This window comes from Plecotus auritus (assembly GCF_963455305.1).
Source record: "Plecotus auritus genome assembly, chromosome: 2".
Taxonomy (NCBI): domain Eukaryota; kingdom Metazoa; phylum Chordata; class Mammalia; order Chiroptera; family Vespertilionidae; genus Plecotus; species Plecotus auritus.
Window position 1 is genome coordinate 8,823,468 of NC_137771.1, and position 13,506 is coordinate 8,836,973.

At 55.8% G+C, this 13,506-nt stretch overlaps 1 protein-coding gene across 2 annotated transcripts in view; it reads left to right on the plus strand.

The window, feature by feature from the left end:
• The first annotated feature begins 428 nt into the window (after positions 1-428).
• Positions 429-13,506, plus strand: part of TMEM51 (transmembrane protein 51) — a 49,817-nt gene continuing 36,739 nt past the window's right edge. Inside the window, exon 1 of one of the 2 annotated variants that reach the window (XM_080655058.1) lies at positions 429-505. The gene's annotated coding sequence lies outside the window, so the exon portion shown is untranslated. Of the gene's footprint in view, positions 506-925; positions 1,091-13,506 lie in introns of those variants that run through there. The other variant, XM_080655057.1, reaches the window with a different exon arrangement.

A 13,506-nucleotide genomic window follows, 5' to 3' on the forward strand; every position in this document is an offset into this window, starting at 1 on the left:
GAGCTGCAGGTGAGAGCGCCCTCGCCCAGCGGGGTTCACACTCCCAGGAACCGGCCTCGGGCAGCAGCGCGGCGGCTCTGCGCAGAGGCGACACCCGCCCGCCGCCCTTCAGGCAGGGGGACAGCGATCTGCGCTTTCCTGGGAAAGTTCTCTGCAAAGTTGGGAATGGCCCCCCAGCACGGGAGACTGCAGGGCCTGAGCGCCCCCATCCCGCGCGCGGGGACCCGCACGCAAAACGGGCTTCGTCTGGGCGGAGGCGCCCGCGTGCGACCCCGAAGGCGCTCGCAACACCTGGGACGGGGTGGGGAGCCGGATGGGAGGCGTGAGCTGACTCGCTTTTTAAAAACTCGCTTCCCAAACCTCCGCCCATCAGTCACCCCGCAGGCGCGGGCCCCAGCGCTCCCAACCCCGCTCGCGCTCCCAGCCCCGCTCCCGCTGCCGGAGGTGAGAGGGAGCAGCCGCGCCTCCCGGGAAGAGCAGGGAGCAGACAGTGCGGGGCGGCCAGGTGAGTGCGAAACCAGGTAAATGCGCTGCGGGGTCCAAGCGCCCGCGCCCAGGGTGGAGCCAGAGGTGGGGGCGTCTCCCACTCTACTTAACCCATAAATACCCAGGCTCCCGGCCCACGACCCCCCCCCCCTCACTGCACCCCCCACATCTTGGAGGTTCGTTCCCTCTCCCCTCCCCGCTTAGCCGACTCGCCGCGGCTGGGGGTGGAGAGGACTTGGGCCCGGCGCCCTCCGACCCCAGCGCTCCCGCAGCCGACGAGGGAGGGGTGCCGCCCTCGCAGCCTGGGTCCCGCGCCCCGGGCCTGGGGGTGGCGCTGCGGGCCCGAAGGGAGGGTCCACTGGAGGGCGGCGCCTCTCGCGCGGGAGGCTGCTCGGGCCGGGACCGCCCTCTGCGTCCGCCGTCCCTCCTCCCGCGCGCCGCGCTCCGAGGCCGCGCTTCCTGCGTCTGCATCCCGTTCCCGAGCGGGCGGTGCACCTTCTCCCCCGGGACCCCCCAGCCCCGGGATCCCCGCGCCCGGAGGAGGCAGCGCGTGGAGCCCCAGTCCCCACCGCCCGGCGGAGGCCGAGCGGGACCCGCCGCCCCGGTGAGTCTGCGCCGCCGCGCCCCGGAGGGACTGTGTGCTCCCCAGGGGAGGGAGTCCAGGGCTGCCTCGGTCTGTCTGTGCGTCCGTCCGAGAGCTTTCAGCCCCGGGTCTGGCGCCCGAAGAACTTCGTACCCGCACCCGCTTGGGCAGCGCCCTTCCAGTGCGGGGCACCCCGCCTCCCGGGCTCCGTGCTGGGGCCGGCCGGCCTTGGCCAGGGAAGGCGGCGGCCTCCGGGGCCCCTCGGGCGGGGACAGGTGCCATCCGCCGGCGGGTTTGAACCCTTGGCCTGGAGGACAAAGAGGCACCTTCCCCTGGTGCAGAATTTGGAGAATTTCTCAGTAGGTCCCCTGAACCCACCCCGGCGCTGCCCACAAGGTCTCCCTTCCCCCATCACTTACTCCTTTCTAGAAATCGAGGCTTTTTAGCGATTTAGATGCGAGGGTGTGTATGTGCGTGTTATGTATTAGAAGCAACAAGGCGAGGAATTGGGGCGTGAGCAAGGCGGGGTGAAACTTAGTTCTCCCTGGGAAACGCTGTAACATGCGATGATACCCCGCGGGGTGAGGTGGGAGCTCATGCCTGGCACATAGCAAGTACTCGGAACCCACATGGGATCTACAGCCTGCGCCCTGAAGGGAGGTATGTGGCCCGGCAGTGCCGAGTCTGGTTAAGAGGGATGGTCCCTTTCAGAAAGAAATCTTTCCTAACCAAGGGGCTGGGGCACAGGAAGCCTGGGCGACCATAGGTTTCCCCAGCCCCGCCCGGGCACTCCCTGCCCCGAACCAGCCTTGGGGCACCCGTGCCTGCATAACCTGAGCCAGGTCCTTCCCTAGCAGCTGGGGGAGTGGAGTGGGGGGGGGGGTCTGTTCAGCCCGGGGAACCCTGACCTGCTGGAGCTGGGGGAGGAGGCAGAGAGGGATTGCCCAGAGTTTCAGTAGCGAAAGGCTGGCTCTGGGGCCGGGAACCGCTTTAACACTTTGGAGACGTGTCATGTAAGATCTCAACCCAAGTTGATGGGGCGGAATGGCCTTGGGAGGGAGCCCCTTCCCCTCCAGATGCCTCTCTGTACAGCTTTCCAGAGGCACAGGCGGAAGAACGAGGAAGGGGAGGAGGCTGATGGTGCATCTGTTCCTCACCACGTCCTGAGCTGACAGTGGTTCCATCATTAGGGTTTCCTGCCCCTAGGGAGACAGGGCCCAGCATGGTGGGTAGTCAATGACAAAGGGTCCCAGAGAGGTGGCGATCTAGTCAGGCCCCACCACTCCCAGGAGTTTCTCTGTGACCCTCAGTGATAGTCACTTTGCCTCTCTGAGCCTTGGCTTCTTCACCTGTAAAATGGGAATGAAAAGTAGGCCAGGTCATTCGTGCCTAGCACACAGCCACTCCTCTAGGAAGTTAGGTTACAGGGCTTAGGGGAGAACAGAAGAAAGAAAATAACCCGGGCGGAGGCGTGACAAGAGGTCCTGCTACAGGAAGAATGTTTGAACATTAAACAGTGACTTAGAGTCACTTAGGGTGGCAGAGAGGAAGGGTGTCTGGGCAGATGGAACAGCATCAGCAAAGGCATGGAGGTATGGAGGTCATGTGTGCTGGGCGTGGGTACTCAGATAGGGAGGGGAAAGTAAAGGGAGTGGAGGGTCCGGAGTGAGCTGCACTGGATGGGCGAGGGTGGTCCCCCAGGTGAGACGTTATCATGTAGCCATCCGGGAACCACTCAACAGGCGTGCCTTCTGCCCACCAGGCTGTGTGCTCGGCACTCTGTGGACACTGAACACGGAAGACACAAATCCCCTTCACGTCCTTTAAGCTGGGGAGTCATTGGATCCTCTTGTTACGTTAGGAAGACAATTCCAGCTGCTGTTGGATGGAAGTTTGGAGAAGGCTGCTGGGGAGAGCAGGCGGGCCTGCAGGTTGGGGGCAGAGGGAGTGAAAAAGGGGGTGTGGATTGGAGCCCCACCCAGGAGGCAGAGATGAACATGTGGTCTTCACATGTGACCACTGGTCAAGGGTCAGATTTGTGCATTGGGTGTGAGGCCCACACTGCCAGCCCGGCTTCTACCAGAGAGGTGGCAAGGGCCTGGCACCTTGGCAGGGCCCCGTCCCCTCCAGCCGTGGCTTTCCGGCTCCGGGAGTCCCAAGGTCCAGGAGTCTGTGTGTGTGTGTGGAAAGGCAGGGCCAGCAGCCCGCCTCCTGTCGGCATTTCCGCTGGGCAGCCTGACCCGCCGGAGTCTCCTGTTTTACTGGGTCGAGCTTCTGGTAAATGTTCGGCCCTCCCTCCGTGAGGTGACAATAACCCCCCAAAACTCTCAGGCTGGAAGATACTGGAGCGTGAGGGGCTCTGGCTCTGGGCTTCTCTTCCCCCAGCTCCACATGACGGTGGAATTCGAGGGACTGAGAAGAGTTTTCTCCCCAAGTGCCTGGAATGGTCTGGAAACTCGATGCCTTCGGATGGGGGACAGGGTGAAGGGTCTGCTCTGGCTGTTGGCTTTTGCTTTCACTTTTGTGGTGTCTGCTCGGAAGCTTGGAGGCGTCCTGGCAATCTTGACAGCTGTAAGGGTGTCCTTCTCCATGTGATGTGTCTCCCTTGGCTTGGTGGTGGAACAGGCACCCCCTCTCACCTGCCACAGGAGGACCCTGGGGTGTCGCGGGTGGCGGGGACCACTCTCATTTGACACACGGAAGTCAGCGAGGGAAAGAGCACGTCAGCAGCAGAACCAGGACGGGCACCCAGCCCTCCTTTCCCCTCCAGGTCCTCTGCATGATCCCAGGAGGCCCGGCTGCATCCAGGTCAGAGGCTTGTTTGAGGCCCGCGTCTGTCTAGCTCGGGTGGTTCTCAGCATCTCAGTCTTGCCAGCCCCTTCCTGGGGTCTTGCTCCTCCGCGGCCTGGACAGGCGGCCCAGCTTAGCCCAGCAATGTTTTTTTCCTCCCTTCTTCTGGATTGAGCCCTGGGCACACTGGTTGCTTGCCCCCACCCCCAGTCCCCTCACCCCCAGGAGCTCTGGCTCCTCAAAGAAACAGGTCACTTGTTTGGTTTTTCCTGATTCAGGCCAGACTGCCCTGCCCCTCCTGGATAGGCCCAAGACACAGCCAGGGGGCTCTTGGAGGGTCTCAGTGAGGGTCTCAGCGGAGGCCTCAGGCTGATTCCGGCTCCTCCCCCACTGAGCCCTAGCCCGCATCTCAGGACTGCTGGTGGCCTGCCTCCTGTCCAGCCTTGTTTACTTAGTCTGAGCTGCCGAAAGTCTCCTTATTTTCGCGTGCCCTAGATTTATCAGAATTAGCAGCCTTTCAGCCTGAATGCTGGTCCCTTTAGCTCTTGGAAAGCGGCGCCAGAAGGGACCTTAGCCATCAGAAAGTCCAATTCGCTTCTTTCACAAATAGGGAAACCGAGGGAGGCCCGGGGCTTGCCCGAGATCAGAGCCAGGATTAGAACCCAAGTTTCCCAATTCCTCCTTGAATGATTTGGAGGATGAATCTTGGAAAAAGAAAACAAAACCCCAGGGCAGTGGTCGGCAAACTCATTAGTCACCAGAGCCAAATATCAACAGTACCACGATTGAAATTTCTTTGGAGAGCCACATTTTTTAAACGTAAACTTCTTCTAACACCACGTCTTCAAAATAGACTCGCCCAGGCCATGGTATTTTGTGGAAGAGCCACACTCAAGGGGACAAAGAGCCGCCGCATGTGGCTCGCGAGCCGCAGTTTGCCGACCATGGCCCCAGGACATTCTCCGCCTCCCAGAGCCCCTTTCTCCCCCGCACCCCACACTGCCAGGCATTTTGGGGGCATCCACCATGGCATGTCCGGAGGAGTCAAGGCTGAGGCCCTGGAAGCAAAGGGGCGCACGTCAGGGCCCGAGCGTCTTGACGTTGTCCGCCGCTGTCCGTTCACCCCAGCATCCCCGCGGGGAGGACGCTGGCGACTAAACTTGGATGCTGCTCTTTACGAGGTGCCTCTGGACGCAGGCTTTCAAGGTTGTTTTTGTCCCCAGATTTTACAAAAGAAGCTCATGTTCAGTGTGAAAACCTGGGGGGAAACCATCAGGGTTTGCTGGCAGCCGCTGTTCATCTGTGGGGTTTTAATGAGGGTTTTGTTAGCGAGCTTGCTGGCTCTGCCATTTCGTAGCCTGGTTTTCCAGTCCGTCCTCATCGCAGGTATATTTATTTCCCTGAGTGGCAGTTCCTCACCCCGGATCTAGCCTGCCGGTCCCGCACGCTTCACTCCCCGGGTGGCGGGAAGGTCCTCAGGAGGCCGCCTTCCCGGTTGGCTCCCTCAGCACTCCCAGGGCCAAAACCCTGTGAAACTATGCAAATGATTCACCACTGTGGGATCGAGGAGGCCAGGCCTCTGCGTAGCCATGGGTTCTTGAAAAGGGACTATTTTTATAAAATCTAAAGCAAAACCGGTTCTCCGTGAGCCTCTTAGAATTGGAGGAGGTCAGCCTTCGGGGTGGGAGGGATGTGACCCTGAGATCATACAGGCAGAGGGAGAAAGCTGCGTGTCGTCTGTTTGCTCCGTTGGTTTTAACCCAGCCCCGTGTCTTCATTCCCTGCCCCAGGTCTTCCCAGGACTCGGCACTGGGGTGGCTCCCGGAGCACCCTGCTCTTGCCGGCCGGTGTTCAGGAGTGGCACACCGGCCCCCTGTGCCACATGATGGCCGAGATGCCCGGGACACAGACGATCAGGGAAAGTCCGTGGCAAAGATGTGCTGAGAATTTGCTACCTATTCTGGTGATGAGGCCTGTTACTCCACTTGGAGACAGGACCTCCTGGCATCTCTCATCCCCTCCCGGGATCCCAGCTTTGTTGATGCCATGTGAATTGTCGATCGTAGAAGCGATCTTGGAGGTTCCCTAGGGCCTAGGCCAGCCGTGGGCAAACTACGGCCCGCGGGCCGGATCCGGCCCGTTCGGCTGTTCTATCCGGCCCGCGGAGCCGAAAGAGCGGAGGGTTCTCTTGCTCTCCCCTCCGCTCCTTTACTTTGAATTTATATTAGTTCACACAAACACTCCATCCATGCTTTTGTTCCGGCCCTCCGGTCCAGTTTAAGAACCCATTGTGGCCCTCGAGTCAAAAAGTTTGCCCACGGCTGGCCTAGGCTAATGTTTACAGACTGCAGGCAGTGACTTATTAGTGAGTGGGTGTTTTTTTAAAAATATATATTTTTCATTGATTTCAGAGAGGAAGAGAGATAGAAACATCAATGATGAAAGAGAATCATTGATCGGCTGCCCCCTGCATGCCCCCAACTGGGGATGGAGCCTGTGCCCCAGGCATGTGCCCTGACTGGGAATCGAACCGTGACCTGCAGGTTCATAGGTCGATGCTCAACCCCTGAGCCACGCCAGCCCGGCACCTTAGTGCGTTTTTAAATCAGCTACGTGGTCTTCCCCTGGCTTTCCAAACGTGGAATAGGAGGAAGCAGACCTGGAACAGCGTGCATTTTCTGTGACGACAGGAGAACCCTAGTAAAACTGTCACCTCGTTATGTGTGGGTGGGAATGCACTGCGTCACCAGATAAGTACAGGGGCGGGCAAAAGTAGGTTTACAGTTGTGAGTATGTACAACACCAAGGACGCGGGGTGGCACGGGGCGCCGGGGCTCCTGCAGGGGACAGGGAACTGGCCCAGTGCAGCTGGCTGAAGCGGGACCCCTGCCCGAAGGGAAGGGCAAACGGGGAACTGCCAACCCAGCCAAAGCTGAAGAGCGCGCATGCCCAGTGCCCCAGGAGGCACAGGCGTGGGTGCGAGCTCTGGCACTTCCCCGCAGGCCACCACGCCATGGAGAAGACAGGGGGGTTCGTGTATAAGGTCTGTGGGGGGGACGCTGGAGGGTCATCCCATAGGACGCGCTCCCCGCCTGGCTGAAGGCCGGCGACCACCTCTGCGCGGCCACGGCCCGCCCAGGCCCCCTCGCGGCCCCTTCAGGAGCACCCCATGCAGAGAGCGCAGCACCGAGGCCCATCTGCTTGGTTCTGTGCTGTTTTCCTGGGAATCTTGACTGACCTCAGGCTAAACGTGAACTTCATGGCCCTCTGCAGGAGAAGTGGTTTCAGGGTGTCCCTGGGCGCGGGGCTCTGCCTCCACTTCTCTCGGCTCTCTCACTGCCTCCTGTCCATCAGGGACAGTCTCTCCGACTTTCTGCAAACTGGTTATTCAGGGGTTGCTCTAGGGATCATGGGAGCTTTGTCCCCTGCTCCGTTACTCCTTCTGCTCCCACAGTCACAGCTCTCTACCTCTCCCTCGTCTGTGTCCCGGGCATCTCGGCCATCATGTGGCACAGGGGGCCGGCGTGCCACGCCTGAACACCGGCCGGCAGGAGCAGGGTGCTCTGGGACCTTGGCTTGAGCCACGTCACGGCCACCATGCACTTTACTATCGCGAGGGGCCGTCAAGGCCACCGCCGTGGGCCCAGTGGGTGGCTCTGCCCCATGGCTGTGACGTACATCCCCGGAGCTAGCGCCTGGGCACATCAGTCCTGGCACGTTTGACACATGGCAGTCGCATCAGATTTTTCGTGTCCGGGTGGTGGCAGCAGCCTTTGTCCACATCTGCGGGGGCCGCAATCTTCAGGAATTCCGCTATGGCTGGGAGGCGGCTGTACTGGCCCCTCCCTTCCCTGAGCCTCCCACCCAGGCCGGAATGGGAACTTCCCAAGTGCTTGCAAAAATAACTTCCTTGCTGAAGTGAGAGGAAGCCTGTCCTGGAGAATTCGGTGCCAGCCAGGCTGCAGTCCACCTTCCCTCCAGGGGCGGAGGATAAACCTTCCATGTCTCTCGCGAGGAAGGGGGTCCGCGTGGCCGTGCCCCGCCTTGGCAGCCCCTCCTCAAGGCAGCCCTGTCCCCTCGGCACAGAGCAGCTGGAAGCTCAGGTGGAGATTTTACCCCGCATCAAACCATTCTGGGGGGAAAATGATGGACTGGGACTCTTGGGGAAATTCTGGAAGAAAATGCCCCTCCCTCACCCCCGTCCTTACTTTGTGGCCATCTGCGTTGTAGCACGCTTTTCAGATGCGACTGCCCCCGGTCCCTCGCTCTGGACCTGGCTCTGCTGACGGCAGAGAGAACAGTCACTGACTTTGATGTAGCCGGTTAGTCATGGAAGTGCCCAGGCTTCAGATAACTTGAGCTTTAAATTTCTTTTTCTTGGCAGAGTAATGCAAAATTGAAACGGAGAAAGATATTTAATATTTAATACTAAGCTCTGTAAAGAAATCTGCAGTCGTTGCTCTGTGTCTCGGTGCAGAGACTATGATGATAATAAAAGGAAGTACAGAGGACAGTTAGCTTTCAAAGATGAAAGATTAAAAAAAAAAAAAAAGCAGGAAAGAAATTCACATCGCTACTCAGAAAAATGACAGACTTCGTTTTGGATTTCACGGTTTCCCCACTGCCGTGTTTCTGCCCCCGGATCCGATCCGAGTCACCACATCGCTTTTAGCCATCCCATCTCCTTCGTCCCGGCTGGCCTGGGACCGTTTCTCCGTCTTTCCTTGACTTTCTTGACCTTGAGAGCTCTGAAGAGGACTGGTCGGGAGTTTGTAGAATGTCCCCCAGTTTGGGTTTGCCAGGTGTCTTCTCATGATGGGACCCCATGGGGTTTGGGGTTTTAGGAAAGAGGTGAAGTCCTCGCAGCATCGTGTCCCGATATACGTGACGTCAGCATGACTTGTGGTGGATGCTGACCTTGGTCACTGGGCCAAGTGGCCTCTGCGAGGTTTCTCTGCTGTGAAGACACCAGCACCCCTCTTTGGAAGGGGCCTTTCGAGCACGATAGTAAAATTATAAAAGAAATTCTTGAAAATGATGGATACATGTAAAAACTTAGACACAGCAAATGATACATTGGAGCAGTATTTGCAACGCCTGGCAGACATGGGCCTGATATCTAAACAAGAGCAAGAGCTTTTCCAATCAGGAAGGAAAGGCTGAAGGCCCGTGTGGAGAATGGGGTCAGGAAGACATGCTGTTGACCAATAAGCACGGGAGGGGGGGGGGGCGGGAGGAACCAGATTCAACCTCATCGTATGAAAGAAAGTGCCCATAAAACAATACCGTCTTCCACATATGACGGTTTAAATGTTTGGAAAAGTTTTAAAATTTTAAGTTAAAAAAGAAATGCTGACGTTGGGAGGTGCTTACACGAGCTTATGGTAGGAGTGCAAATTGGACTGTCTGCAAGGGCACTTCAAAAGCTGCCAAAAACACAGCAGTTTCAACACCAGGAGTGTATCCCGAGGAAACGTGATTATGTAAGGAGTCCGTTTCAGCACTTGTGTTTTTTTTTTTATATAATAGCAATAAAAGTAGAAACGAACTATGTGTCCGTCAGTGGAGGATTGTTTATACAAATTATGGGTCCTCCATGTACTGGAATATTCCTCAGCCACTAAAAATTATGGTTTATAAGAATAGTGGTGATGTGAAAAATTGTTCATTATATTAACAATATTTTAAAAATTAGGTCACAAGCCTGGGTGGCTCAGTTGGTGGCTCAGGCGGGATCTTGTACACCAAAAGGCAGGTTCGATTCCCGGTCAGGGCACATAACCAGGATGTAGGTTTGATCCCCGGTCGGGGTGCATATGAGAGGCACCTGATCGATGTTTCTCTCTCTCTCTCTCTCTCTCTCCCTCCCTCTCCCTTTCTCTCTCTAAAATCAATTTTAAAAAAAAAAAGATCGTTAAAATTAGGTCATAAAACCATATTGTAGTAAGATCTCATTTTTGTAAAAAAAAAAAAAAGGTATGTTTGTTTACAAAATACATAAGAAAATCCGAACAGCGTCATAAATACTATCAGTAGTTGTGGATGGCAAGGGTATTTTAATGGCTTTAAATTTTTCCGTTAATCTAGATTTCTTAATTTTTGTTTAGCAAATAAGTGTTGTTCTTATAACAGAAGAAATGTTTTTTAATAAATATTACTTTTTAATTATTTAAATACTGTGAGCATCTGGGCCTCCCTTCCCAGATGGAGGAAGCCATGGTGGGAGCGAGGCAGAACCCACAGCTGATGTAAAAAACGACCTCTTAGGCGCCTCCCTGAGTCCTGTGCTGAAGTTCCCGCCCCCAGTGTGATGGTGTGAGGAGGCGGGATCTTTGGGAGGTGACTAGGTTTAGATTCGGGCACCAGAGTGAGACAGCAAGGATGGGATTCGTGCCCTTAGGAGAAGAGGGAGAGAGAGAGCACCCAGGTAAGGCCAGGTGAGGACGCAGCCAGAAGGCCGCCACCTCCGAGCCAGGAAGTTGGCTCTCACCAGACACCAAACCTGCCAGCACCTTGATCTTGGGCATCCAGCCTCCAGAACCACGAAAAATAAATGTCTATTGTTTAAGCCGTTCAGTCTGTGGTATTTTGCTCTAGCAACCTGAGCTGACTAAGACACCACCCTCCCAGCATTATAACACACACATTTACAAACAGTAGAATTCACATTTTTAAGAAAATACATATTTTGTATTGGTTTCAGAGAGGAAGGCAGAGGGAGAGAGAGATAGAAACATCCATGATGAGAGAGAATCACTGATCGGCTGCCTCCTGCTCACCCCACCCTGGGGATCGAGCCCACAACTCAGGCACGGGCCCTGACTGGGAATAGAACCGTGACCTCCTGGTTCATAGGTTGACGCTCAACCGCGAGCCGCGCCGGCCGGGGGAATTCGCCCTTTCTCATGTACAGTTCCATGAGTTTGACAAACATAGTTTTGTGACCGCCACCGGAATCAAGATGCAGAAAGGTTTCATCGGCCCCCCAGGTTCCCTCGAGCTGCCCTGTGTGGTCCACCCCTCCCCCACCCTGTGCTTAGCAAGCACTGATGTTCGCTGTGCATTCAGTGCTGTCTTTTCCAGGAAGGCACCTAAAGGGAATCATAGTGGGAAGCCTCTGAGTCTGGCCTCCCTGACTCCTCATACTGCGTTTGAGACCCCTCCATACTGTGTGTCCCCGGGTACGCTGTACCACACCTTGTTTAGCCCTTCCCCTGCTGAAGGGCGGCTGGAGCGTTTCCAGTTTTTGGTGACGCAGACTAATGCCACTGTAAACATTTGCATTTAGGTTTTAGGATGAACCTAAGTGTTTTATTCCCCTGGGGCAGTGGTCGGCAAACCACGGCTCGCGAGCCACGTGCGGCTCTTTGGCCCCTTGAGTGTGGCTCTTCCACAAAATACCACGTGCGGGCGCACACGTACAGTACGATTGAAACTTCGTGGCCCATGCGCAGAAGTCGGTTTTCGGCCTGGGCGAGTCTGTTTTGAAGAAATGGTTCTAACGCCGAGCCACACTCAAGGGGCCAAAGAGCCTCATGTGGCTTGTGAACCACGGTTTGCCGACCACTGCCCTGGGGCAATACCTAGATGTGGGATTGCCGGGTTTGTATGGAGCGTCCATGTTTATCTTTATACGAATTCGTGCACCAGTGGGGTCCCACGGCCTGGCCTACGGGATCGGGCTGAAACCAGCTCTCCGACATCCCCCGAGGGGTCCCGGATTGCGAGAGGGCACAGGCCAGGCCGAGGGACCCCACCGGTGCACGATCGGGGCTGGGGAGGGACACGGGAGGTTGGCCAGCTGGGGAGGGACCATGGGAGGGCTCCAGGGCATGTCAGCCCATCTCACTCAGTCCTTACCCGCCAGACCCCAGCAGCAAGCTAACCTACCGGTTGGAGCATCTGCCCCCTGGTGGTCATTCCACATCATAGTGAGCGGTTGAGCGGCCTTAGCATATCATTAGCATATTACGCTTTGATTGGTTGAACGGACGACTGTACACTTAGCATATTAGGCTTTCATTATATAAGGATGGCCAAGCGTAGAAAGTTTCATGCTGATGATCCAGGAGGGGAGGGCAGAAGGGATGGACCTACCATGTGCCTGGTACCTACTGTGCCTGGCACAGAGCCAGGAGCTTTACCCATGTGACCTCATGCAATCCTCACCTCAGCATGGGAAGTATCGGGCTCTAGGTCCCCATGACCCAAAGAAAGGGCAGTTTTGCGGGATTGGACCCAATTAATGCAGAGCTACCATCTTTGAATTTGGGGGAGGGGTACATGTGGGAGACTGTTTAGCCTCCACTAGTTGTCTCCCCTCCCCCGTCTACCCACCCCAGCATTGTTCTAGCATTTACACAGTCTTAACACCTCCAGCCCTGCTCAGGGTGGATTTGCTTACCCGTGCGCCTCCTACACTTCCCTGAGAAGGTGTGGCCAGTTCCTACCCCAGCACCCCAGCTGTGTAGGGACCTAATGAAATATTAATAACACCCTCCTCTCCGATTTGAAACTTTAATGACCCACATTGAACACCAAGTGGGAACAATTTATCATCTTCCCTTGAGTGATGTTTTGCCTTTCCCAGTTGGTGTTAGTCCCGGTCTGTGGGTAGTCAGCTGACTTTTTCCCCACGTGACCTTCCCGCGTCACAGGAATGGAAGTAACAATGGGTTGTATATAGTTCTTCACCTAAATAACTTTCTATGAACTCTTTTTGTTTAATTAAAAATTAGTTTAATTAGAATTCTTTTTTCACATAGTTTAAAAAGAAGTGTAAGAGGATATGCAATGAAAAAGATACATTTTCCTCCCACCACAGACCCCTCCCCTCAGTCCTTTTCCCAGAAGTAGCCATGCTTCCAGAAATTTTCTGTGCAGGTAAAGGTGCTTGTCAATGCTGCTCTGAGATGTTCTCCTGGTCACCAAAGCAGTAAAACAGTATAGTCGTCAGGATGGTTATGAAATTGTTGGGACCCTCATATCAGGGTCCCCAGATTGCCTGTAAGGACCCCCTCAGCACCTGACGTTTCATCAGACCTTCCATGTCTGCATTTTTCTGTGGAGGGTCAGTAGCTTTCATCAGATTCCCAATGGGATCCGTGCGCGCGCGGACACACACACACACACACACACACACACACAAAAGAAGAAAGAAACAAAAACCATGACTCATAGGTGTGAGACAAGCAACCTGTTACAGATAACTGGTAGAGATAAGTGTGTCGTTCGCTGCGGGTATAAGTTCTGAGTTTACAGATCATGGGTCCTGAGCCGGTTTGTGGCTGGAAGCCGATGGAGCCGTTGGCTGGACAGGGCAGTCTCGGGCCGAGGGGAACTGCGCCTGGCTGCATGGGTGGGGATGAAGTTAGTGGAGCTCAGCCTGCGGGTTTGTGCTGACTCATCGCATGTGAGGAAGTGTGTCGGCAGCTTTAGAGCACGTGTGTGCTCTTGCCCGGGATGAAGCTGACCGGGTCCTGGGAACTTCTCCCGGACAGGAGCAGGCACATTTGCTTCCTACAAGAGCGTTTCAGGCTGAAAATACTCAAAAAGAGTTTAGGGAAATTCCTGGGAGGCAGAGACATCCGGTTAGTGATGAAGTCACACGTGTTTGGGGAAATATCCCGGATGGGGTCCATATCCTT